Source organism: Seriola dumerili, unplaced genomic scaffold, assembly GCF_002260705.1.
Source record: "Seriola dumerili isolate Sdu_G_001 unplaced genomic scaffold, Sdu_1.0 BDQW01000478.1, whole genome shotgun sequence".
NCBI classification, from domain to species: domain Eukaryota; kingdom Metazoa; phylum Chordata; class Actinopteri; order Carangiformes; family Carangidae; genus Seriola; species Seriola dumerili.
In genome coordinates this window covers 2,173,304-2,199,454 of record NW_019174733.1, presented here as the reverse complement: position 1 = coordinate 2,199,454, position 26,151 = coordinate 2,173,304, and positions in this window count along the sequence as shown.

Below are 26,151 nucleotides of genomic sequence, written 5' to 3'. Positions count from 1 at the left end.
TGCAGGCTGATTAGAGCAGTGCTTGTAAAATGTATTTTGGCATGTATGCAGGGTTTTACTGGAGCTCCCCCTGTCACACATCACCCATACATCAGCACTGAAAGAGAGAGGTGAAACAAGAGCAGCAGCGGGAGGGTGGTGGAGTCAGTGTCGAGGGAGGGCATTGTTTAATCCTCAGGAGCCTCCATTTTAGAAATGGTTTTCCTCAAACTCTCGACAGCTCATATTTTTCGTGGGCAAACACTAGATGAAGTTTGATAATTATTGATTACCTTCACAGTTCTTCGGGTTCAGTTTTAAATACTGTCCTGTTTATTGTTAGCATGAGTTGTGTTTAGATGGGAAGGTTGTGAAATATATCTCTTAAAACATCCAAGATTATCTCATAGCCCTCCACAAAATCAATGTTTCCTATTCTCAATAAATCCTCTCTTTGAAATCGCATCTCTTCCTCATCCTCAACAAAGACTCTGCAGCTCTTGATTTTCAACCAGACAACACAACAGTATGTGCAGCCAATCCCTGGCCTCTATCCAAAACTTGTCTGAGCTCCTCGGGAAGTATCCATGAGCTCTGCTACCTGTCACCCAACTTTCAGCATGATTTGTGACAGCACCGTCTGACCAGAACAATTGCATTAACAAGCGCCAGAAGGCCCTGCCTGTCAGGCTCCGCTGATACCATGTGAGATCTGTATTAAATTACAATTATGAGACGACAAATCCTCTCATTGTTCCACCTTGTGGACCGTGCTTGGACACGTGCCACTGTCACATGAACACAGGGTGAGTCATTTCTCAGGAATGGGTCTTTACCCTTCTGGCGTCCTGTCCCCCATAGCAACAAACCTGCTGGGAAAAATATGAAGTGAGTACATGGTACGTCGAAGATAATTATATTTGCAAGAGAAGAAAATTCATTTTCTTGGACTAAACCATTTTTTTTTTTATCCCATCATCTTGTACACTACTTATTTTCATTAGTGATAATTTCACTTTCAGCCAATTTCAGTGGTAAGTTAGATCAATGTGAATGTCACAGGACAGTTTACAAAAAATCTTGTCTCAGCAGACGTTCTGAGTAGTTCCAGGGTCCTAGTTTTAAGCTGGTACACTGTCATGGCTTCCTGGGACATCTAATGTAACTGAGTTACAGTTGTTACAGGTGTTATTAGTAACACCTATGCTTTTCCAGCTGGCATGTCAAAATGTCTGCTGTGCATTCTTCTATGCCAGGTCTTTGAAAAGAGCAAAATTGTGTGAATGCCACAAATAAAAGGAGGACAAATTTGAACCAGCATTGTGCTGAGAACCAGTCAAATGTGAGGCATTCAACATCTCCTGCTGATTGAGCAATCGAATATGAGTGAAAATAGATGCTAACAGCCTGGTATTGGTTGTGTCCGGTTTCACTCACTCATTTCACTCACTCATTCACTACTCCCTACTCACTATCCAGGGAGTTCTATGTAGAAGACTATATAGTGAGCTCATCAGCAAAATGGAAAAACGCTTTTGGACACTACTGGGGTCATTTTCTCTGTACTGTTTTTCTGTCTTTCGATGCAAGCACAATGCATGATAGTATACGTTGCTTGGTTAGTGGCCATCGGTTGTACACAGTTTTCATGATGCATTGTAGGATACTATGAGTCCACTATACATTCAGACAGCCCTACAAACTGGCAAACTCACTATAAAGTGGACTACATAGGGAGTAGTGAGTGATTTTGGACACTGCCATTGTTTGAAACTAGCTAGCTAATTAGCTCTCTAGCATGTTAAAACAAAACAATACTTACACTTAACAGTAGCACTTTACAGTTTACTTGACACTTTACAGTACTATAGTGTTATTTGTCTTTAGTTAGTTAGGCTGTGTGTAGAAAGACATTAGCCTGTCAGCACTGACATCAGATATGTTGGAGGGATGTGGGTGGTGTAATAAAGCCACTAGGCTGTGTAACAAATTGGAAACTTTGCCATCCACCCTTTTAATAAAACTTTCTGGACTGGTCAGAAGGCTACTTTCACCACCAATGTTGTGGGAGGATGTAGCATAACATCCTCGTAGCCAGGCTCTTTGCAAATTTCCAACAGCTAGCCAGTATCCAAACAGCCATCTTAAAGTTTCTATGTTCCGGACTTATTGATATTGATTAAATTTAATGAAATGGACACGAGTTACACTCATTTAAAGTCAATTTAAAACACCGCTTGACAGAAGTGGAGCACCTGAATATGCAAGTACACAAAAGAGAAGTTCTCATACGGTCAGTCTGATGAAATTCGAAGCTAAACATTGGAGCATTCATTAGCAATATTGTCAAGCAAGTCCTCTACAAAGCAAACAAACAATTACTCTGACTAAACCACCTTGGTGCATTAGCGTTATTTATGACCCTCGTGTAAATATAAATTGAGGTGAATAGGAAATGAAGTCCTCTCTTGGGTGTCATTCAAGTCTGGCAAGCAGTAATTCTCAGATGCAGAAAACAATACTGTCTGCATATGATAATGCCTCTGGTGGATAAAATATGCCTGGTACTTGGCATGTGTGTGGGCTGAGGCAATCACATATGCAGAGACGCAGCAAGCGTGCTCCGGAAGGATCAATAAAGCGCATAGGATTTGGGATTTATGATGACGTCCTATCGATCAATTAGGAGCTGACTGTTCGAGGCACTCAGAGATGCCAATGGGTATTATAACTAAATCAGAGGTTAGACAGAATTACTGTATAAGAGAAGATAAAGTACAGCATTTTACTCTGACAATTGCTGTCGCACCTTTTGAGAGGCTGATGAGTGTAGACAAAGACAGAGTGTGATCCGGCACTGTCTGCTGAAGGTGAAAGCCACTTTGTTTTGTCTCCACAAGTTTTTTATGCGGGCTAGTAAAATGTGTTGGAAAGCTGGAAATCCTATCTCCTCATTGTTAACCATATCTTAAATATCAAACAAGCACGTCAAGTATGTAATACGAATACCTATGTTGCATAATATGCATAGGCCTATCTTGATTTAAGTTCTCTTCCGTGAAGCTTTGTAGGTTTTTAGTCACAGTGTTTCTACTCATCTTCAAGAACATACCTACAAATGTCTAAGAGAGGGCCAGACTGAGATAGACAGAGATAAAGAACCCTCATCCTGTGACTTCTCTGGGGGAATGGAGTCATTTAGTAGATTTTTCACCATGCGCCTATCACTCAAACCGAGCTGCTTTCACCACAGAGCTGATAATCATACATATTCTATGCGCCAGAGCACCATAAATCTGTGTCCCTGTTTCATCCCTCTGTCATTCATCAATCACGCTGGGAGCAGGATGAAACACCGCCTGCCCGAAAATATATCATATTAGTACCTGGGATGTTTACCAAGATAATGTGAGACAACAGCAGAGGGTGAAATATAGCACCACTGCATTCCTTAAATTAAAACCACTCCTCCTCCCCTTCAGACCACCCTCTGCTGTGGGAGTCTCATGTCTACAGGGAGTCCTGAAGACTGCACCCAAGTGTCCTTACCCTTCTCTCACCTTGGTACATAACTAACTTTTGACATAAGATAGTCAAACAAAAACTGAAGCGTCTCTATTCAGCTTGTGTGTTGCGTTGAATTTACAGGCATGTTTTGGTTAGTAAGGGTGCTAAACCTGGCATATATTGTACATGAACATGATGTCAAATCAAACTAAATCTAGAAAACATTAGATTAAAAACCTTAATTTTAAACATTTTGTATTAGTTTTGTGTTCATGGTTTGTGACCGTTTTGTTGCCAGACACTCATTTCAGAGCAGAGTGGGTTACAATATGCCAAGGATGAGAAATGAACTTGGCTTGATAAAGGCAAATGATAGAAAGATTTAGTGGTTCATTGGACATCAATATTCAATATCCTTGTACCACACTTGCAATTAGTCATCAACATTTCAATAGACCTTGGATACTGTACATCTATGATTTGCTCTGCTTTCCTTTCTTCCATTTCCTGTATGGCTCCCACGATGATTCTTTCTTTTTTCATTATCAAATAACTTGAATCTACAGTTTCACTGAACTTTAACTTGCTGTCACGCCATCATTACATAAAGTAGTCTGTTGAACCGCAATGTCAAACAGCACATTACCTGCCCAAGTGCAACCTGTACAAGTTTCTTTCACACCCACATTAGGTGTGCTACAATAATGAATGTATTAAGAGAGTTGGATATGATGAGGTCATTTTCCCAGTGGCCAATTGCTGCATGAAGTGCTGCTTTGATTGTCTTCAGGCACTGCAGTTAGGGACCATGCTAAAGTGTTTCTGTAACATGTAACACCACTTTTACATACAGCAGGGGATGTAATACAAGCATTGCTACAAGTATTGTCTACTTCTCTCCTTCGACTTTACATTCTTACAAAAAGTGGTCATTGTTCAGTTGGTGTATTGTGGTGGTCTAGCAAGTACGAGTCCTTACTTTCAATATGTTTACATGACAAGGAGCTACACTAAGAGACAGGGATGTTTGACATCTCTACTGAGTTCACCATTGACAACATTCAGGGGACACTGGCAAATATATATTAGACATTGTGGGACTCTTGTCAGACACTGTGAGCAGGAGTCAGTTCTCTGTTAGTATGAAGTGTAATAATGTTATTATAGGTTTCATGGACTACATAGACCACTAACACAGACTATGTAAATTTTTTGCCTTTAAATCCTATGAGGAATTTCTCTCTATACATGTTTTACCATGCGAGCACCATGTTAGAAGAACTTTTCTATCCATTTCACTTGACAAATAATTCATTGAAACATTACGCCGCATTACGTCTCCCTTTAACAACACTTATACTATTGAATATCCATTGGCATATATCATTCTCAAAATCATTAGCAGCAATTACCTTAGGCTGGCATATCTTATGTACCACTCACCTATGTGGAAAAATGTGGAGGCTGATTGTACCACTGTGAATTCAGTGTAAACCTGGCCACATATTAACCAAAAGTTAATTGTATGTGTTACTTTTTTCTTTTTTTAAAATTTAAATTCTACATAGATTACACAGTGCCTTGATTTCATCTGGATATTCAAGAATATTAGTTCTTCAAATATTTGGGATTTTGCACAGGTTTGTCTGCACTAAAGCTTAAGCAGGACAGTAAGCTACAGGCTGTGTACAATACTCATACTGAAGGTCTTTTCCCTCTTCTAGTTTATCCCCTTTTTAAATTAGAAATGTAATTTGGGGAGATGAATGCATTCTATTCCAGTTTGCTGTGATCAGGAGTACTGCTGTGCGGAAAACAGCATTGCTTCCCGATTATTGAATTTTTATGGCCAGGTAATTAATTGCAGATTCCCTGTTTTGTTCTATTTCTTCCTCTGTGACATTTTAATTTCGACAAAAAGCCACGGTCTCCACACGGCCCTTCTCTGGAGATCCTAATGGCCTATAAAACATGATGACTTATAGATATGGCAGAGACTTCACTTCGCCAATGATTGTTTGAAACCTTGCTGATCACACAGAATTTAGTCCCCCTCTTGCTTCCTCCCTCCCACCATCTCATCCCTGCCTTTCCCTCCCAACCTCCTGAATTCATTTCTTGTCAATTAAACTGCAGCTACAGTGTCCCATCTGAAGAATAGGAATCTATCAATGTGTCATCGACCGGGAATTCATTATTGGATGCGGCCTGGTAACTTTTCAAAAGCAGCATTCGGGCCATTATTCCTTAAAGACGATTGTCATTACTTGACCAGGCAGGCGAGTGTCCTTGGCTTGCATTGCTAGCACTGCATTTAAGGGCAAGGGGGAATCAATCGTAGCGGAGGGTGACAGACACCATATCTCAAGGCAGACAGGTTTGAATGCTTATATCAAATCAGAATCCTTTGCTGGCACAGGGAACATTAGTTACCCTGGTGTCAGGAGCACATGTAGGCCACAGCCAGCCATCCAGGAAGAAAGAGGGGGAAGGCAGTTTGTTATTTTATGCAGGTCTGCTAAAATGTCCTGAGATATTGATGAGCTACTATGAAACATCATTCCCCTCTTGCATAATAAAAGCATATTTAATGCCTTGGCTTTTGCAAGTTGTGTAAGTTTATTTTATTTTTTAATAACAAAGACATGTTTTTATATTTATATACTGTATGTGATAGCGAGAACTGGCTTGCAAATTTTAAAAAAAAGAAAAAAATCTTTCACAATAAATTGGTAAAATACTGTGTGCTATAATGCAAATTCAGCAAATTATGCAAAAGCTATGGCTCATTACATTATGCACTGAACAGACTGCATTAGCATTTAACAACACAGTCCCTATTACAGTAAGATACAATAGAAAGGTTGATATTAGTCCTTGGTTGAAGCACTATCTTACTTGTGCTCCCCACTACTCCAATATATGTCCACAAGATATCTATCCAGGAGTGTTTATTTATCATCCCTCCTTTCCGTCTTGCTCCTTTCTACTGTCCCCTCGTCATGGTGCTCTTTTCTGCTGTGTAAGCACAAGTCCGCACAACACATCACTCCTGGAGCGTACCCCCTCCTAACCTTCAAGAGTTCTCCCTGCACAATCTCCACGGCTCTGTAATGGCTGATGCAGTTACCATATTTCAGCCCTAATTGGGTTGAAGCTACAGAGCCAATTTGAGAGGGTAGTTTGGAAAAGAGTTCCTCTGCGACATTGTTAGGCATTGGGATGTCTTCTGTGTTGCCAGGTGTGGACTGTAATTGCCATTGAATGAAAAGAGCACCTCAGGAGTGGAGGGCCGTTGTGGTTTGTTGGGGGCATGAGGACGCTCCATCCACAACAGTGTTTTCCTCTGCTTCTGCTCAATAAGTCAATACAGACAAGATGAGATTGGGTGACTTGTCTTGTTTACATCTTTTAGGTTTGTTTTTGGGGAGCTCTGTTGCCCTGAGAGAACAGCGTTTGTTCTATGCAACCAAGTTGCGCACTCATCAGAGTGACAAATTACTTACCTAGCACCAACTGTATTCTATTTTCTGCCTTCATCCCATTTTCTCCTGTGTAGCAAATGTGCTATCTCGTCCATGAAGCATTGCTCAGAGATGAAGATGCGTCTCACTGTCTGACCTTACATGCTGCTCCTCAGAGTCGGGATCTATGGCTGCCATTTTCTCTCTAGCCAGTCATGAAGAAGCAAGAGATGTAAATGTCAGTCTGTGTCTCCTTAACACTCAATAAAGGGCTGGGATTGGGCCCTCCGCTCTGCCAGTCGATTGGCGATCTAATGAGGAGAGGCCTTACCATAACTCTACAAGATTCACTACTGTTTGTGTTTCACCAGAGGCCCTAGCACAGTAATAATTCCAAGTGGATAAATGTTTTCCCGATAACAAGCTGAAATAACCTGTCGGGCTGAAGTTGATGTAGACAAGAAGAATCACACAATTAGCGATCAGTGGGGATTTATCCTGGTAGCGGGAGATAGAAGGCAGGAGGAGCTTAGTCCTTTTCTCTGTCTGGCAAATATCAGGGCTATCTCGCTCAGATGTGCTCTTTCTTCTGTATTCCCTCAACCTATGTGTCATCAGTCACAGGCTTTACCTTTGTGGCAGCCCTCTGTGTTTTTACCTCCAAATGCCCCCTCACACCAGCATTTAGCTTGTTAATGTAATTGAAGTCACTCTGAGGGAAGGTGTTATGGATGATGCTCTCGCAATGAGACAATGCTCCCCTAATCTCCGTTTATCTAGAGGCTACTTCCCACCTTGAAAAGGAGAGGTAGCACAGAAACCCCATTTAGATTTGTTGAAACGATAATAATAAAGATGGTTTTAAATCAAAGACATCAGTTATGTAAATGGTTCAACCTACAACCATTTCTTGCCTGCACTGATTATGCAAAAGCAGACAAAACCGTCTTTCATAGCAGGTTATTTAAATTTTTGATTGCATTTGTTAATTGCTACTTTCTCTGCAATAATTTTCAAATAAAGGGCTTATTTAAGTATCCTAAAAAGACAGAGATTACATTGTGTCAGATCATTATACCTTTCTACATCTTATAATGTTACAAAGCACTCTCGAGTTGATTAATAACAACCAATTTCGTCATAAAGAGGTAGGACTACTGTAGCTATTGTAATTAACCTTTAAGTGTGATGGACTTTATCGCATATTGCCCATTTCTATTACTGACCCACATATATCACACCAGAATTTGCAGCCTTTCCTTGCGTTCACAGCCTCCCAGGAGCCACAGCGTACACTATGTGTCCGATGACATCATATCCCCAAGGGGGTGTGAATTATCTTGTTTTCACCAGATCTCTCATATGTATTTTCTCTGCTGTTCTTGCACAAATGTATCATTTAAACCATTAGCGGCACCTAGCTCTTTCATTAGAATGAACTATATCATCCCCTCCCCAGAGGCACCCGCAAGCCACCAGACTGTGAGAATACATTTCACTGAGAAGGAATATTGAAGGCGGCAACATGCCTAGGTAAAGTATTACTTAATTTATACTGCTAATGTATAACATTGATTCTCTGTGGGGAAAATAAAGGACAACATATTTTCAGGGCCCACATCATTAAGGTTTAATAATTTAGACCCAGTTAGCGTGATAATAAATATAGTGCAGGGACTTAAGTGAGGGTTTTGGTGATGAATGCAATTAGGAAACGTTGCACTTACATAGAAGAGTAATATGAATGGGGTGTAGAAATTAATTGGAGTTGGAGCAATGGTGTGGCCTGCGGTGTTTCACGGGAGGAATAAAAAACAGCCTATTTTTCCAAAAGCCCTATCCAGAATACTAACTGTCCTCTGCATGCTGAGTTTCCTTATCGATATCTACTTAACTAACAAATAGCTGCCCTGAAAAATGGGCTCCTGCTTCTCTTTTCCAAATGCAGGTCTGCTCTCTGAAATTAAAAGACGGTGATAATGTGCATATGGAATTCTTATGAAGCGTTTCATTTTATTGCTGTTTGGATGCATGGCTCTATACATTACCCATCGCGCTTCTGGTGTATCATCCGCTGGGAAATAATGTGATAACAGTCACTGCTGCATATGCAGACCCTACAAGATTCTGAGATCTCTTTATGTTGTACAGTTTCAACTCCTTATAATGAAGGTGCTACAGAAATATAAAGAAGCGAATAAAGCCAAAGTCAAAATCAAAAGCAGAGGGTTTAACGCAAGTCATTAGACTTGTTTCGACTTCCATCTACAATTGTTTATTTAACATTTGTAAAACAAATGCCATTATTTTAAACCAGGTCCTTAAGTTAAATTAAATAGCTTTCTTAAAACAATGTGAGAGAGTCTGTAAAGTGTTTCCAAACAAAAAGTGAATTAGGACTGCACAATGTGGTCTTAATATAACATTTGTGGTCACGTCTCAAAATTTTGCCACTGCACTGATTGTTTAGCCATGGCTAAATCTGTATTTTTATTACAAATGAAACCTCTGATGTTACTGCTAGAAACATAAAAAAGCTTCATATTCAAAGGTTTTCAAGCTTCTCAATGAAAATACTTTACATTTTAATAAAAAGCTCCTGGTGCCACTTTATAATTAGGAATAGTTCATAAAGGGTTTGAAATTCATTATTTATTTAATTATCAATCAATGCCATACAGATCAGTAATGAACCCAGCTTATGAATAATCTTTTTTGGCTGGTGTATATTCTTCCCTATACTACAATCTGTTTTGAGTTTAAGTTAAGTAATATCAAGGCGGCCCCAGGACCATCATGCATTGCTGACACATCCTAGAATCAAATGAAACGTAGCTTCAGCTTCTTAGAGGCTTTCATGTCCTGGTGTGTACAAAAAGGTTGAAACTTTGTTATCCAAATCATCACAGTGTAGTAATGTTTTTTTGCATTTAAGAAAACGTTGCAAATTAATACTTTTTATGATTAATCATAGTCATCAGATGCAGAAAGTTGCATTTCTGAAATTGTGTACTCACTGACTACTCCACACCAAAGAGGCCCTTCCAAGGAGACGATGGTATGAGTAGTAATATGCGCAATATAACATTGATAATGTTCCAGTCAAAGACCTTGCTCTTCTGTAAAAAAAAAAAAGGAAAAAAAAAAAAAAGGTGGAGAGCTGGCAGGTTTTTGAGAGCTTTCCAAGAGCCAGTTTTTACACCCCACCAAAAGATTAATACTGCGCCGCCCTTGAAAATTGAAAATCAAAGATATCAAAAAGCTCCTCGGGATTAGAGCCGGGGAGTCTGATATCAAGCCCAGTTTACTCTTTATGATGTCATTTTCTTTTTATGGGGGAAGCAGGGGGTGAAAGCTCAAGGCAGATGTGGGATCCAGGTTTGGGGGTAATCTCCCATATACCACAGTGCATAAATCTGCCCCATTGATTTCTGGAATCATGCTTCTATTGACAAGAGCGAGTCTCTCTTTTTGAAAAGTGATAAGTGCGCAGGGCCGTCCCACTAAACATTTATGGATGTCATTCCTGCCTTGGTCCGGGCCCCTGCTCTGTAATAGCTTTTAGCGTCATGTAACACTTATACGTGTGAGTGAATGCACAAATGTGTCTGAGACCCTGCTGAGTAAGTTTACGCTAGCCGTTAATCATTGTCTGGGCCAGCTGGCTGTAGCCACTGGGCAGGTGGGCCTGTCAGGTTGGTAGCCTCAATCATGCAGCACTGAAACCAGAGCCCTCAGGGACGACCATGCTCCTGGTCTCTCTCAAGTCCTGCATCAACTGGTGCTTACCAAGTGCTATTTTGACTGATACTTTAGATAACAGTCCAGTGTGTTGAACTTGCCCAAGAGCAGTAATTAAATCCCAATAAACAGGCACATAAAATTGGAAAGGAAGACATGATGTTTTTATTTTGTCTCTGGTTTCGTAACAGTGAAACATTAGATGGATTAATTCACTAGCCCGTGGAATTGGATATCTTTCCCCTGTACTGTAAATGTGGTCTTGACAGAGTGCTGTACTTTTAGGGAATTTCCGGTATTTGTCAACCTGGCTATTACTCTTGTATTTTTGTGTTCATGATAAAATTTTATTCCATTGTACAGATCAAAAAACAATATCAACAGGGAGTTTCAGACTCAGAAAAAAAGCTTTAGCTGCTGCTTTCATGCATGCATGTTGGTTGTGGCTTGCTTTTGAATTAGAGAAGTTGTAGCAAACACAAGGCATTGATTTGTATTAACAAATTTCCAAATTGACTTAGTTAAATTAATTAATTAAATTATCCAAATTGAATTAACACATTCTACAGTGTTCGGAGACATCGTCTTTTTAGATTGAGCTACCTCATCAGAATTGTTCTTGTCAAAATCAGCATTTCCTAAATATCCAAAACAAATGAGGTGAGTAAAAATGTTATCATTATCAATAGTAATAATGGGCAAAAAAACCCAGATAGAAAAATACTGATATTTTCCATTAAAACTACAATACGCAAGTTCTGGAAATCAAGCTAGCGCGCTAGTATGAGACTCAAAAGTGGACCCCTTTGTTGCTCCAACACCTTCCTCTGACTCTTCCGTTATGCTCCGTTCAGCCCTTCATGGACATTGTCGTCATTTACTCAGTCTAATGCTTGCTAGCCTTCGAGTCAGCCATAGCAACGTCTTACTGCAGCTAAAGATCCCAAAGACTCCCTCATGTAAAGGTCCTGTTCTCAAACCACCCTGACATTTAACTAGCTCATTGATGGACAGAGGGTCAGGGGCGTTTAGCATTTTCCACTGTAAGTTAACACTGAAGAGAGGGAGAGCACTATGCAACCTGTTCTTCCATCCATTGCCCTGAAGTGGCTCTGACAGGCAAGCATCTGTGCCCCCAGGAGCTGACAAGTGTTCTGTGAACCAGAGAGGAATGCTGGGGCCTCGGATTAGCACTGTGGCCCACGATGAGGATGTTCTCTGGGCTGTGAGGTTGAGGACAGTTTGGGGCACTGTGGGGTTAAAAATGGTCAGAGGAGGGACTAGGTTCAATGATTAGGTTCTGTCACTCACATTGTCCCAAATCAGAAATTTAATGCACATCAGACTGAAACAGATGCAGATTTAACTGGTTAAAGTGTTTACATTGTTAATTTAGATAATATTCAAGTTCAAGATTTAAGTTCAAGAACTGTGCTACTTAAAGGTCATGACACACACTAACTGTTGTTGTTTAGTACTGTAGTTCTTCATTAGCAGGCTGCTGCTCCTGTCTCTTCATTCAGTCATTAAAGAGTCTCTGTAATTAAATCAGAGAGTAGAAGGTGGATAACTTATGTCTTGTCTGTTTAATCCATACAAAAAATGCAAAGTGGTAAACAAGTCGGCTTTTTATGGAGCCCTGGGTTGGGCATAGTGACTTTTGGGAGTCTTGTTGTCATTGTGTGGTTGCCGGGCAACCAGTGGAGACTTCCCTACTTTTCATTTTTTCATTTAATTTTTGTACAAATTAAACAAACAAGATAAAACATGTGTTTGAACGTGAGACAGAGCCAGACTAGGTGTTTCCCTTTGCTTGTAGTATTTATGCTAAGCTAGGCTAATTGCCTTCCGCTGTAGCTTCATTCTTAACAGACAGGTCTGAGAGTGGTGTCAATCTTCTCTCCTAACTCTCAGTAAAACAGTCAAGTAATTCCCAAAATGTCAAACTTCTCCTTTTAACCAATCAAGCGAATGCACTGTAGCATCTGTGTGCTACTTGAGCTGTTACACACCTAGAGTAGATGAATATAGTACGTAGTCTATACAAACGGTTTGTAACACACATGAAAACGCATTACTGTGTTGTGTTGTGAGCAATCGCAAGATGAGTGATTTAAGTCAGCAATGAATTAGCAGCTCCAGTGTTCTGGGGGCATGTTGGTACAGTTTATAAACGGCTTGAAAACAAACCAGCTTGGCCTTTCTTGAGTTTCACACGGCCATCAAACTGTCAGGTCCAGGAACAGACATCTACCCTTTAGTGTCTCCTCATCCCTTGCTGTGCCAGTAAATTCTCTAAAGAGCAAAGACTTCTTTACTGCAATCTTTTAGCGTTACACTGACAGCCATCACACAGCCCTCCTCTTTTTCTCAATTTACATGCATATAGTAGCTGCTCTTGTAAATCATTAATTTAAGAGACATTAATTAAACAGTCAGGGATTATGTGACTCTTGGGCTACTTTCAGTACTTTGTGTAATTTTGGTTGAGAAAATGCTGAAAGAGCCCTTGATAAATAAAAAAAAAAAATCAAGGGTTTGGACACATAGAAGTACATATGCCTCTGCACAGAGCTTCTTCCTTCACCCACATTTCAGCATGAGTTCTCTGCAGCTCACAGCAGTTATAACTCACCCTGGGCTTGATATTATCTCCTGAGCCCAGTTTCTCTGCAAAAGTTTCACTGAAATTTGTGATCCTGTGTAATGAGAGTTGAGGGTACCACAAGAAATCACAGTCATAAAGTTAGGTACTGTAGATTATATTGACAGCATACACACATGCACATTGCACACATATTCACATCACTCACAGCTCTGTTTCCAGTCCCCCATTTGGAGCTGCGTTCCTGCGGGCAAGATTTATAAAAACGCCAGTGACAACACATCCTACTTGGCCTTTAAGACCTACATAAGTGGTGTTGTGCTGAGGCCAGCTGGGTATTAATAGTTGGCATGGGAAACATAAATTATTGCTCTCTTACCAAAAATGTCATTCAATCCCTACCTCTATACTTGTCAGGGTTGTCCTCTTGAACTGCTCAGTAAATCAAACCATATGTTTCACCCCAAGAAATATTCCAAATCCACAGGCTCAGCAATTGCCAAATCAACTTATCAATCAAATCCCATGCCTATCAATCTGGGTAGAGGAAAAATTGTTTCTCTAAAGGGGTCTGTGTCCTCCATGCTGTCCTCTGTTCTGTAACCAGCGTCCACTTTCTCCAACTATTTAATAAAGACACTTTGTGTCTCTGAGGCATTCATTAGCTGCCACATCCTGTTGTCCAGCCTGTCACAACACCGGTGTTAAAAAGAGACACCCATCGCCTATTTTGAGCTGGGATGACCTGGGGGCCAGTTGAGGATGAGGGCAAAGTGTGAAGGAAGGGACTGGCATTGTGTGAACATCAGATCACCATGCGACTAGCATGGCCTCAGCTGCAGCTCACACACTTGGCCCCTCAGTGATTACAGTGGCCAGACAGGAACATGAAAAAGATAAATGTTGGAAGTATAGTCCACCTAAATCAGCCAATTTGTGTGTTTTTATGAAACCAAAATATAATCAGATGTTATGGAGAAGACTGATTGACAGTAATTACTAAATATATAGCTATATATTTCTTTTTTAATGTTTGCTATAAAGGGAGGAGCTGTACTAAATTGCCACCGATTGCATCATCAGCATCTTCTAAAACTAGAACTATGTCTGAAATTAGCCATAAAACACATTTTTCTGAATTTATCCAAAATGTCAGCATTACAATAAAAATTTTAAATACATGGAAAACATGGTCTTATCGGCTTTATGATCATGTTGCAGGTTGTATGAACTCTTAAAATCATTACTTTGTCAAGTACAGAGAGATCAAGAAGGTTAATATCTGTATCCCTCAAGAGCCTCCGCTCCTCCAAACTGTTTTAAAAGATCCAAGCATGATCTGGTCCATGGGAAACGAGGGGTCGTTTTAAATGCGGTTAGCACTGATGACACCCTGGGGAATTCTTTACCTAAATATGATTTAGTGATAAATGAACTCAAATGTGTCGTTGTCCTCTGCTCCATGTGTAAATCCTCTCGGCATCACCGCCGAAGCGGTCACGAGGATAGGAACGGATTCCCTCGCTGGCCTGTGAACATCTGCTGGGCCATTTAGCCAGCTAATAGATCAGCCTGGAAAGAGAGAGAGAGAGAGAGAGAGAGAGAGAGCAGAGGTGCAGGTGTTCCTGGCCAGAGCCAGAAGACATCAAACCAAAAGCCCAGGCCAAATCCACCAGAGCACAAGTTGAATGACTCACAGCCTCTCACAGATAATAAAACAAGCATAAAGTTTGCTTAAGGTACAGGTGGGGGTATTTTGCACCGTACTCAAGAGAGACCAGGCACCGGCCCGGTACAGGGAGAAAGGTAATTGGATGCATATGGGAGGAGGTAAATGAAAGAATTTTGAGAATATCTCTGTGGAATACCTAATGGGGACAGGACAGAAAAGGAAATTAAAAATTATTTGAAGCAGATGGACTGTTCTTTGAGTTTTTCAGGGAAATTTATTAGTGCCGTGAAAGAAATGTGTCTGTTTATTTTGTACTGCCACGAAATGAATGGCCTGCTGAGTTGTGCTTGTGTTAGTTTATGACTGCCTGGTCATTATTCATAATTTAGAAGGCATTTGTTATCGATTCATGATGTAGCGTGATTTATTGGTGCATGTCAGGTTTCATTCAAAACTCCACCAGTTTTATTTCAGCAGCAGGCCCAGAGTTTATGAAAAATATAAACAAAGTTGGGCGATATGCGGATACAGTTTCATTTGTACCTTATTACATAACAGCCTTGGCTGGATTCAAATGGTGCCTCACTGTAATTCATTTGTTCCTGTTATTTCCTTATTGCCAACAACAATAAAATGAAATGTTCTAGAATACAATATCAGTCAAGAAACACTTTGTAATGGAAATGTTGATGGGAAAACGTCAAAATCCCTCCAAGTTCAGACACTGTTTAAAGTTCAGTGTGGTCAGGTAGGAACATAATATTAAGAATTGATCAGGAACAGCAGTTATGTATTATGAGCCAACCCCAAGAGGATTTGTTAAGAAGCTGTTTTGTTCCTACAGCAAGCATCGTTAAATCTACTGGCTCTGGACGTCTGGGAACATAAAGGTTAGCACTGATATTAACCCAACATATGGTTCAAATTTGAAAGAAATATCTCAAGATTAAAAGTCTCACAATATAAGAGGGTCAGCTCAATCTGTTCTGTCATAAATTTAGCCCTACTTGTGCGTTAACCTTTAATTTCCCCAACATGGCTGAATCTGTATTGACTCTCAACTCAGTTCTGCATTGTTTCCTCATGAAGATGAACTAAAACAAACACTGTCGCTGATGCAAAGCAGCCAAGACCTAGCTCAGCCAACATAAACAAGTTGCAGATCCAGTAGTTTCACAATTGTTGTTCAAAATCAACCTGCATCAACAATTGGTGAGAAAAGTAAAAGCTGCAGCAGCTTAAAACTGTAGCTGTAGACGAGACGAAGGACGCCATCTACAGGCAAGGAAAACAATACATGCTCTAAATAAGGCACTTGCACCACCTGCAGGCAAAGAGTGTTACAAGTGAACATCTGTAGGTTGGCGTCATCAGCATGCCTTTATCTGCAGGCTTGAACTGCTGCTTCCTTTCCGGTGGCTGCTACAGAATTGCACATGCAGGACTGTTCTGACAATAGGTCTTTTTCACAGCCGACATTTCGACTTAATGAAAAGCACAAGTGTCACAAATATCATAAGCGATGGCTCTGTTCTATTCAAGTGTCCCAGTAAACCATGACAGTGTGACAGTGAGCCAGCAGGCGCAATACCAGGAACCTGAAACTGAAGCACTTAAATGGAATTCAACCATCATTCAGTTTATTATTTCCACCTGTGTTTTTCCTATTGTGACGTGTCAGAATGTCTCTGGCGAAAAAAGGTGCCTGATCCGCCGCTCCCTTTGTGAAGAATCTGCTGCTGAACATGAGTGAGTGAGTTTATGAGTGAGATACAAACTACAAACCCCAACACATTTGAACTGTGCATTGTGCTTCAAGTTATGATGGAGTTTGTGTTGTGCTACTCTTTTCTTTCTTGTTAGATAACAAAGAGATACTCTCAGCTCAAGATTATGCCCTAGAATTCGAGGGAAGTGGTGAACCAAAAACATAGCACACACCTTTGTTAGGACCTGATGTACTATTGGCAGTATGAGACCTTAAAAGACTTCATTTCTTAAAAAAAAAAAAAAAATGCACACATGAAAAATAAGAGACAGGCAAAGATGTCTCAGTCTGAATCATTCGCCTCCTCTTCATATGTGCCCCTCAGAGCTACAGGCCAAGAAGGGAGATATGTTGTGCGAATTGTGAGAACAAAAACAATTCTCACCTTGAGATAAACAAGAGGCATCGCCGAGGCCTGCTCCCTTCCTGCTGTGCTCAGCGAACAGTTCCATCCAGGACAACCAGGAATTAAACCAACAGTGGAGTTCACCCACTGTCAGTATAAATAAAAAACTAGATCCAATGAGTCCTGAAAAAGCCGTGCGTAATGGGATTTGATGTCTGTGGGCGTAGATGAGAAAACAAAGTTGGAATCAAAAGAACAAATAAAACAGATATTTGAAGCAAATATCAAAGAGAGGAAGAAATCATAAACTTGTTTGCATAGTTGAAGAAAAGCTTTGTTATCCTGCAAAACAACAAAAACATCCAAGCCTTATTTTGTTTTGTGATGCCCTAAATGTCACGCAGCCTGAAATAGTTATGCTCCTAGGAACAATTAGCATCTCACTTATCAGACCCAAATTAAGTTGGGTAAATGTAAGGGCAGGTATAGACCTGCGGCTTGACATGTGCAATTACGTACTTGTGCGATTATGCCTACTGTGTGCAGCGAGCAGACACACCCTCACATCACTGGACCGTGCCTGTTTCATCTGGATCTAAATCGAGCCGTACCTTTCAAGTCTCAGATCGGCACAACTGACGGAAACAAACAAAACCCCTCCTGACAGCTCAAAAGCCTTTCTGTGTCTGTCTGAGGTTAGTGACGCTCCACGAGCTGACACATGGTAGAGGAAACAATTGCTTCATTAACAAGAGGTGAAATAGTTTCAAAAAGACCTCGTTCGCCGCGCTGAGAGGGAATTAATAGGCTTCGGATTGCTGTTTCAACTGAAGTAAATTAAGTTCATAGCTGACAAAATCATGTGGTGATAGAGCTTTTTCTCCGTATTTTATAGGTATTTGGCATCACTGACCGAAAGGGCAGCGACTATTACGTGTGGATTGACCCCCATTAGAATGTAAAATGATGAAAACTTGTTTAATTGAGGGTAAAGCACCAGGGGCTTGTCAAATCAAAAACTATAAATATGATCTGACATACCACATGTTACTACACTGACACTTACTGTGGAACAATTGGCATAATTGCATTTACAATATTTAGTTTAGATGAGAGGCTCAAATGCAGAGCTGTCACAATATAAAAAAAACATGACTCTATGCTATTAAATTAAAGTTATCATTCTTCTTTTAATTGTTTCAAAACCCATTTTTGCATTCATTGCACTTGCTGTTACCACTGGAAACCACAGTAGGTGCCAAATCGACCAAAGCTCAAACTGCCTGACTATGTGTATGAGAAAGATGTCTCTCTTCTAGTGACAAACCCACCAAAAATTATCACCCAACTCAACAGTTTGCCTCAGCTCTAGGGCCCATTTTAATGTTTTTCAGCTCAGTATTTTTGGTTTTATGGCCCACAACTTGAATGTATTTTTTTCAGTCTCACCTCTTTCATCAGCATGTTTTCTGCTGTTATTATCATATGCTCTGAAAGTCTTATTCAATTAGTAAAGTGTCCTTGGGAGTATTGGATGTATTATAAACTCACTCCTCACTACCTTCCCAGCATTGAATGGAAAACAGACGAAGTTAGAAACCAGCTGTTGAACTAACTTCAGTAGAAGAAAAAAAGTGATAAAAACAAAAGTTAAATGAGTTTGATGCTGAACTCACAATGTTTCTTCTAGGCTGGTAAGTAAACAACTGTTGATGCTATCGTTGGTTATGAAGCAATAGCAAAACTTGCGATAGCTCCTTTAAGGATGAGAACTTTCATGTAATTTGGTGACTAATGACAACTTTTTCAACACTACATTTTCTCATAGGCCACAATTACTTGACACCTTACATTCACATTACATATTACATACAACTCACAATTTTCCAAACTTGAGCTAACAAAGTGAACAAAGTGACATCTTACTAAAAGGATATCAAGCATCAAGTTAAGAGTTAAAGTTTCACCAGGAAGGTTGCAATTAGTTACAGGATGTGCCACCCCCTATACACAAACACAGCCATCACTACCCAAGCTTCCCACTATCCCATAATGAATGAGAGGCTTGCTTGAATTGAAGTGGCATGTCAGTGGGAGAGCAGGGCTTTGTCACTGTAATGGATGCCAACATACTTAACCCCACCATTTTAGACATTAGCTTCCACCACTGGAACTCCAGAGCGGGCAGCTTCTGGAAACACTTTTCATATCCAGTCCGCTTATAGCCTTTCCCTCTCCCCCCCCCTCGAACGCTTGGCAAAGAAGAAGATCTTATGATTATAGCAGCTTTTGTTTTTATCCCGACTGTGCTTGGATGGGTTTGAATTTCTAAGAAGTTCAAGATGTGGCAGGCAGACAGGGAGATAGAGAGACAGAGTTAAGGTGAGAGAGAAAAGAAAGCAGAGTGGGGAACAAGACTGTTTGAACTGAAGAGTGTAATGTAGTCAGGATGGAATCTGTCACTCAGCTTATTGCATGTTGATGACTCAGGGTAGTTTCAGCTGTAAGCAGCTCCTGATTTATGGACAGTCAGTGAACTCCTGCGGGCAGCGAGGTAGGGAGGAGAGGGAGATCACAGCCTCACAACTGCAACAGGACCTTCTTTTTTTCAACAGAGCAAGGAGAGAGCGAGAGAGGGGCTGAGAGAGAGAGAGAGAGAGAGAGAGAGAGGCAGGGCCTGCATTTTTCCCCATCATGCCAGACTGCTTTGCACGGCAATTAGCTGTGTCCTCATTTAGTTTGCCCCGTCCCAAAGGGTAATGAAAGTCGTACATCATCTTCAGGGCCTGCTAATTATCCAGCTCAGTTGCAGGTAAGCTTTGTAACCATGAGAAGGCCCTGTCGCCCAGATATTTATTGCTCTTCCAATAAGCGGGTAAAAAATACTCTCTTGAAAGGTTGCCTGTACCAGGCACCTCACATCCTTGACATACCTTTTCACAAATGTGCTAGTCAAAGGGGAAATGTCTTCATTCCACATAAATCATCTCTTCTGGTGTGGCAACAAGATGTCCGGCCAGAGCTGTGTGCAAGTGCTAGAAACCGGAGAACATAAACATTTTGGGGGTCAGCTTGTCTGTGTTGATTTACATATGGATGGCTAATGGAGGAAACACAAGTGAAATACTGTACTCTGTAATAGTATGTCTGGTGGACTTTGCCTGCTCCTGCTGTTTCCATTATTGAGAGATATGCGTGTTTGGATTGTGCTGCTCAGCCTTGAAGTGCAGCACAGTTTCCTTGTCACACTAAATATACTTAGTTGGATAACAAAACCAAATATTTATAGGTAATCTTGACTTGATGCTAATGAAGACAAAATACTACAGAATATATATACACCTTGATTTAGTTTGAATAATTGAGAAGTATAAATACATTTTCCACAAATCTGGGGAATATTTCTTTTCTCCAAACTGGTTCAAAAGCAATGAACAAAGTGGAATATTTTCATTGTATGATTAGCTCCTAAATGGCTAAAAAGACACAATTAGTCACAGACTAAATTTTATAAATGAGACCTGGTATGACTAAGAAAGACAGGCAGGAGATGATGAATGAAAGAGCACCAGAAGGCAGAGTATTCACTGCCATCCTGGCTAAGATGACAGTACAAAATCCACTGTGAGTGATGCCCTGACATGTTTGGATGTTTTGGCCCACATCCTCTGTCACCTACATATACAGATATGGAGTCTGTCTCGGTCCACTGATTGTGGCCTTCATTCCGTCCTGCCTTCGTGGTGTCATCTTCACCCCGCCATCATATCCACCCTGAACCTGGCAACCTAGTGCAGTCTGGGTATTGGAGTCAGGAGAGCGCAGGGTGAGCGCTAGAGGCAGAGAGGAGACTAATTGTCAAGGTTATGCCTCGGAAGATGATTGATGCCAGGCTGGGCTTTCCTGTCAGCCTGTCAGGAGGCAGGAATGTTTAATGTTCTCATTATTGGTTACGCTGTTGTGTATATTTCTCTGTCAGCGCCGCCGAGCCATCTGAACTGCCAAAGCACTTCAAAGGCCTGCAGGTCATTTATCTTCCCCTGACGCTCCCAATGCTCAGCCTCAGCTGAGTGCCAGTGATTTGTTATGACTTGAGAGCTGGCTGACAGACAGGTCCTCTGTACGGAGGGGGGAAAAAGGAATCCTTTTTGTCACACTGTGAAAACATCAATGTTCCCGTAATGGGCTACAACTGTCAGTGGAGGCCAGCACCTGACAGTTGTGTGGCCTCACTAATTTGCAGTCCCAGTGACTTGCACTCTTCCCAGTTTAGATTTGGTTGTGGTGTCACATACAAACAGGCCGCCATCTGTTGTTCACCGCCACAGGGAGGGCGGAGGAGAAGAAGAGGGAAGGCTATGCTAATTGAAGACACCTCGTCATTTCGTATTAATCATCAAGCCTACCCGTCCTTTCTTTTGAAGTCAGGGCCGAGCGATGATGAGAAAAATAACTCTGTCTCACAAGAAGACAGGGAGGAACATACGGCTCAGGAACACTGTCCAGAACATGGGTGAAAATAGAGAGAAGGGAAGGCAGAGGAGAAGAGATAGAGGAAGGAGGTGGGGAGGAGGGAGGTCTTGCAGAGGGGATGAGAGGAGGCTAGAGGGGAAGAAAAGGAAGAGGTGAGGAAAGGGGAGGGGCATGGGTGCAGCAAGAGAGAAAGAGAGAGAGAGAGGAAAGGGAAGAAAATCAGATCTTTGTTTCCTTTCCCAGGCCATGACATGATTAATCGTTTTCTTCTGATCTAATTTTGGAACATGAAAAACAGCACATTTGTCTTGAAGAAAAATGATGTGCCGCACTGTGCAGATGGAAATTTCAAGCCCTGAAAAAGATTAAAGTGAAATTCCACTCCTTAGACCTAATCATGAGTTGTACATTATACTGTCGTCTTAACCAGATGGTGAGTTTGATTCCCCGGACCCTTCCTCATATTAATGAATGTTAGACTGTTATATTTGACTTTGGTAAGTGAAATGTCTATCAGGCCTAATGGACTGCCAGCCAAACTAACACACGCTGCACCTCTTTCTGCTCGTCCTGCATTTTTCATGCCGTAGACTGGTGCTCTATGTAGAACATTGTGCTTCCCCTTCCATTTCTCACAGTGTTGTCGCCCGCCCTGCCTGCTAAATATTTTCACACAGAGGGTGGAGAACAAGAACAAACTTGTGTCCACAGCTAATTTCCTCCCATAGGTTAGGGCCATAACTCTGGACTTACAAGCGTCACCTGGGGCAAGCAGGGACGGGAACTCAATAGTAATGTGATTAAGCTTCCAGTCAATATGACTGCATACACGGCAGTATGTTAACCAACCTAATTATGAGAGGGGTGATAAAAGGAGAAGAGTGGGTGGCCGGGCATTTCATCTCGGCACACATGCGGTTGCCCTGTGGCACTGTCCTTTTCCTACTGGAGACTCTCACACACACATGTGTACACACACGCACAAACACACACACAAAGAGTCCTGTATTTCCTTTCAGGTAAAGCCTCTCTCTCACTTGCCACAGACAAATTGGGTTGTTAGTTGTTGTAGCAAACTACGCACCGCAAAACTGGCACCTGTCTCTAATGTTGTTATGAAATTATTTTCCCATCAGAGAAGGATGATGACAGAGCACAGTATTTATTGAGTAACACTGATACTAATTTCAGGATCTGCGGGACTCTCTAAGCTCAACTTCAAAACAACTGACATCAGCTTTATTTAATGTTGCTATCCATTATTCTTTTACTCCATCTGTTTATCTTAGGGGAATAGTCCCACCTCATGAAAACACAGAAACGAGACTTTGGATAGTTGTGTGGGTCTTTTTGGCTGCTGGTGGAGGCCTTTTACATCCTTTTCATGCCTAAGCTAACGCTGCTTACATGTTGTGTCATAAGGTAAATCCAGTGTAATGCTGTCCACTTTCTGCTCTCACTGCAGCTTTCCTGTGTGTTACTGAACAGCCAGAATTGTAAAATCTGGTAGTTGACGAACTCTCGTGGCAGGCTGCCACTCTCTTTGTTCGCTAATATAGAAAATGCAAATGCTTGGAGGAAAATCTATGAACAGGGAAAAGACCAGGGGGAGTAAAGGGAGAGAGCCAGCACAAAACTTTATTCATGAATATGCCAGACGCATACTCAAAACAACAGCCCCCTGAAACTTGGACGGCGTCGCAAAAACCACGAACATGAACGGAGGGAGACAGAGAGAGCACAATGCCAATATGTCACACGCTAAATAGTTTTAAATTAGAGCCTGTATACGCCTGTTGGAGACTACATTCATCATACTCAACCTTGGTCTGTTTCTTGCAAACCTGGCAGTAAGAGCTTCCACATGCCAGTGTCGGCGCTGGGGAGAAACAGAATCGGGTTATCAGCAGAAGTTTACTTGTCTTTAATCAGCCTGTAGCTAATTACCAGGCTTCCACACAGCGTGGCCATAAGTCATTAATCATACAGGGCGTCTGGGAGCTCTCAGCTTTGTCCTGGACCACTGCTGCAGACAGGAGCTCCCTTTTCCATGATGGAGCTCTTTCCCTCTCTCTCCTTCTCTCTGCGTCTCCTTCAGAGCAGCGATGCCTATAGCAGCAATGGCGTCGCCCATTAGGGTGTAAATTACAGGCCTCGTCGTAGATACCCAAACAAAGGCCATCTGTTGTACTTCCTGTTTCTCTTCCCAGCGGCCTTCTGTATGCCTCTTTTTTTTTTTCCTTTTTTTTTTTTTTTACAAAAGATAACTTCAGCATTACTTAAACAAAACTCATAGTGAAATGAATGGGCGCACGCCAAAATGTGCTGCGTTTTTGTGCAGTAGTTGGCATGTTCAGCCAATCAACAAATCAGCACTACATGGTGATGTCAGTGTTTTTGTGGCAAAATCACTTGCAAGTTAGCTGACTGACGTTGGGTTCCATCAAAAGTTGCCATGGAGAAAAGTGCACTGGTAATATTTTGCAGTGAAAGTAGAGGTGAGAAATAAAATTGTCATTTAGCCAGACCAGGTGATACATCATTCTGTCTGCGCTGCAACACCCTCGCTCACCAGTGACTAAATGGGTCCAGGGCTGTTTTCAAATTACAGCACAGAGGTGCTGAGGTCTCCACAAGGATCCATCCATGGCACTCTGACGGCAACATTTTTAATCTGCCGTCCATACAGCTGAAAGGTTCATCTACGTGACAGTCAGAGATAGATTACTCTGTTGGAATGTTTCCAATGATTACATCTAACCGGCCAACACCATGTGTAAAATAACAGGACAACAAGAGGGAGAGGGAGACGAAGGACACTGACACAGAGAGAGAGAGAGAGCAGAGAGGATGTCTTCTTCCATCACTCTGATCCCTCGGACAGCTCCATTCACCGTCCTCCATCACTCTTTGACAGGGGATATTTCCTGCGACCCAACTCTTTTTCCGTGCTACTGAAATTCCACGCTCAAATGTACACACACAAGCATCATTCCAAAGAAAAAATATCTGAAAGGAGCTGGCAACTGCAAAGTGAAGCTTTCAGCTGCTTTTCATGCTACTGCATGACAAACTCCCATGGTTGGCTGAATGTCTCCATCGGCCAGATGGAACAAAACATCCCTTTGTGCACCTTGGAGGTCAACCTGTTTCCCATCATGAATAACACACACATGCAACACACAAAATACCTGGTGTTAAGTGAATTTTTTGGTGCGTCGGATGCACACACTCTTGACAGGAACGGAGAAAGGTTGCGATTTCTTCCTGACTCTTCAACTATTTGAGCACGGGGTTGTGAAGACAGATGGTGGGCCATGTAAAAGCAAAAGACTGGCATCAAATGAAAGATTGTTTAAAGTCAGAACTGCCAAAGCTTTATGCCCATCATTTATCTTGTTACCAATAGATCAAATTCACTTCATGGCAGAGTCATAAAAATGTATGAGAATGTAAATGGCTGAGTGACCCATTCATCTTGTTTAAAGTGGCAAATGTAACATGCTTCTCATCCTGGGTGATAAACTCATACTTCACTCTTTTATGAAGGATTCATTGTTGATGGTGAAACGTCCTGAATTTCATTACAGCAGCAGGTAGAGAGGCTCTGTCGAGGTACTCCTGTTGCAGTACAGTATGTGTAAATCACTCAAGCTGTGTTACACTGGGGACAGACCAGGATACAGTTTTTTTTTTTGTTTTTTTTTTTGGAACAAACTAAAATCGGACCTCAACATTTTCTCCTGCCATTTTTTAAAGCTCATAGCATTTTATCCAAAAGTCAAACTGAATGCTCGCTATTCAAAGCCAGTTCACCCTTTCAAAAACCAAGATACTATGTGACATTTTTACTTTACGTATTTTCCTTTGATGTTGTTTCCTGAAAAATAACATCAATCATTCTGATTTCCTCTTGAGAAGAAAAAGTACATGTGAGTGACTCCCATTTGGCTTCCCCAGCCTGAGAAGTTGTATTTCAAAAAACCTCAGAGGACAAAAAAATGCAATCATGCCACTAAAACTCAATATTTCTGCTGGACACAGTGAGTGGTGAGTGAATCAAAGGGCAGGTTTTTCCCTCACACCAACCCACCCACACACACATACACACACATACACACACACACACACACACACACTCACATTCAAAGTGCTTGCATACACACAAATATAGATACACACATCCTAGACAGAAACATACACACATTAGTCGACAGGGCAGTACACTGAGGTGGTTTATGCTTCTTGTCAGTTGGAGGGCGTGATGAAGTAATGATTAATATGGGGGATGTTTGGAAATGTAAATCTGTGCTGCAGCACAAATAAACCAGGGGGGTTTCTGGGGATGATTAAATGGACATTTCACAGTTGATTGAGCATGCAAAAAGTCATCCATTTCCCGCTAACTCTGTAAACAGCAATGGCTACCCCGTTTCCTGTGAAGTATATGATGGTCGTTGTGGTTTTATATGCACACACAGGCCATTGAAGACGAATGAGTGGCTGAATTTATATAACCACTGGGATCTCCTGATTAGGTAATTTATATGGAGGACAGGTTTATAACTGCTAACTCACCGTCATGTCCCGCAACAA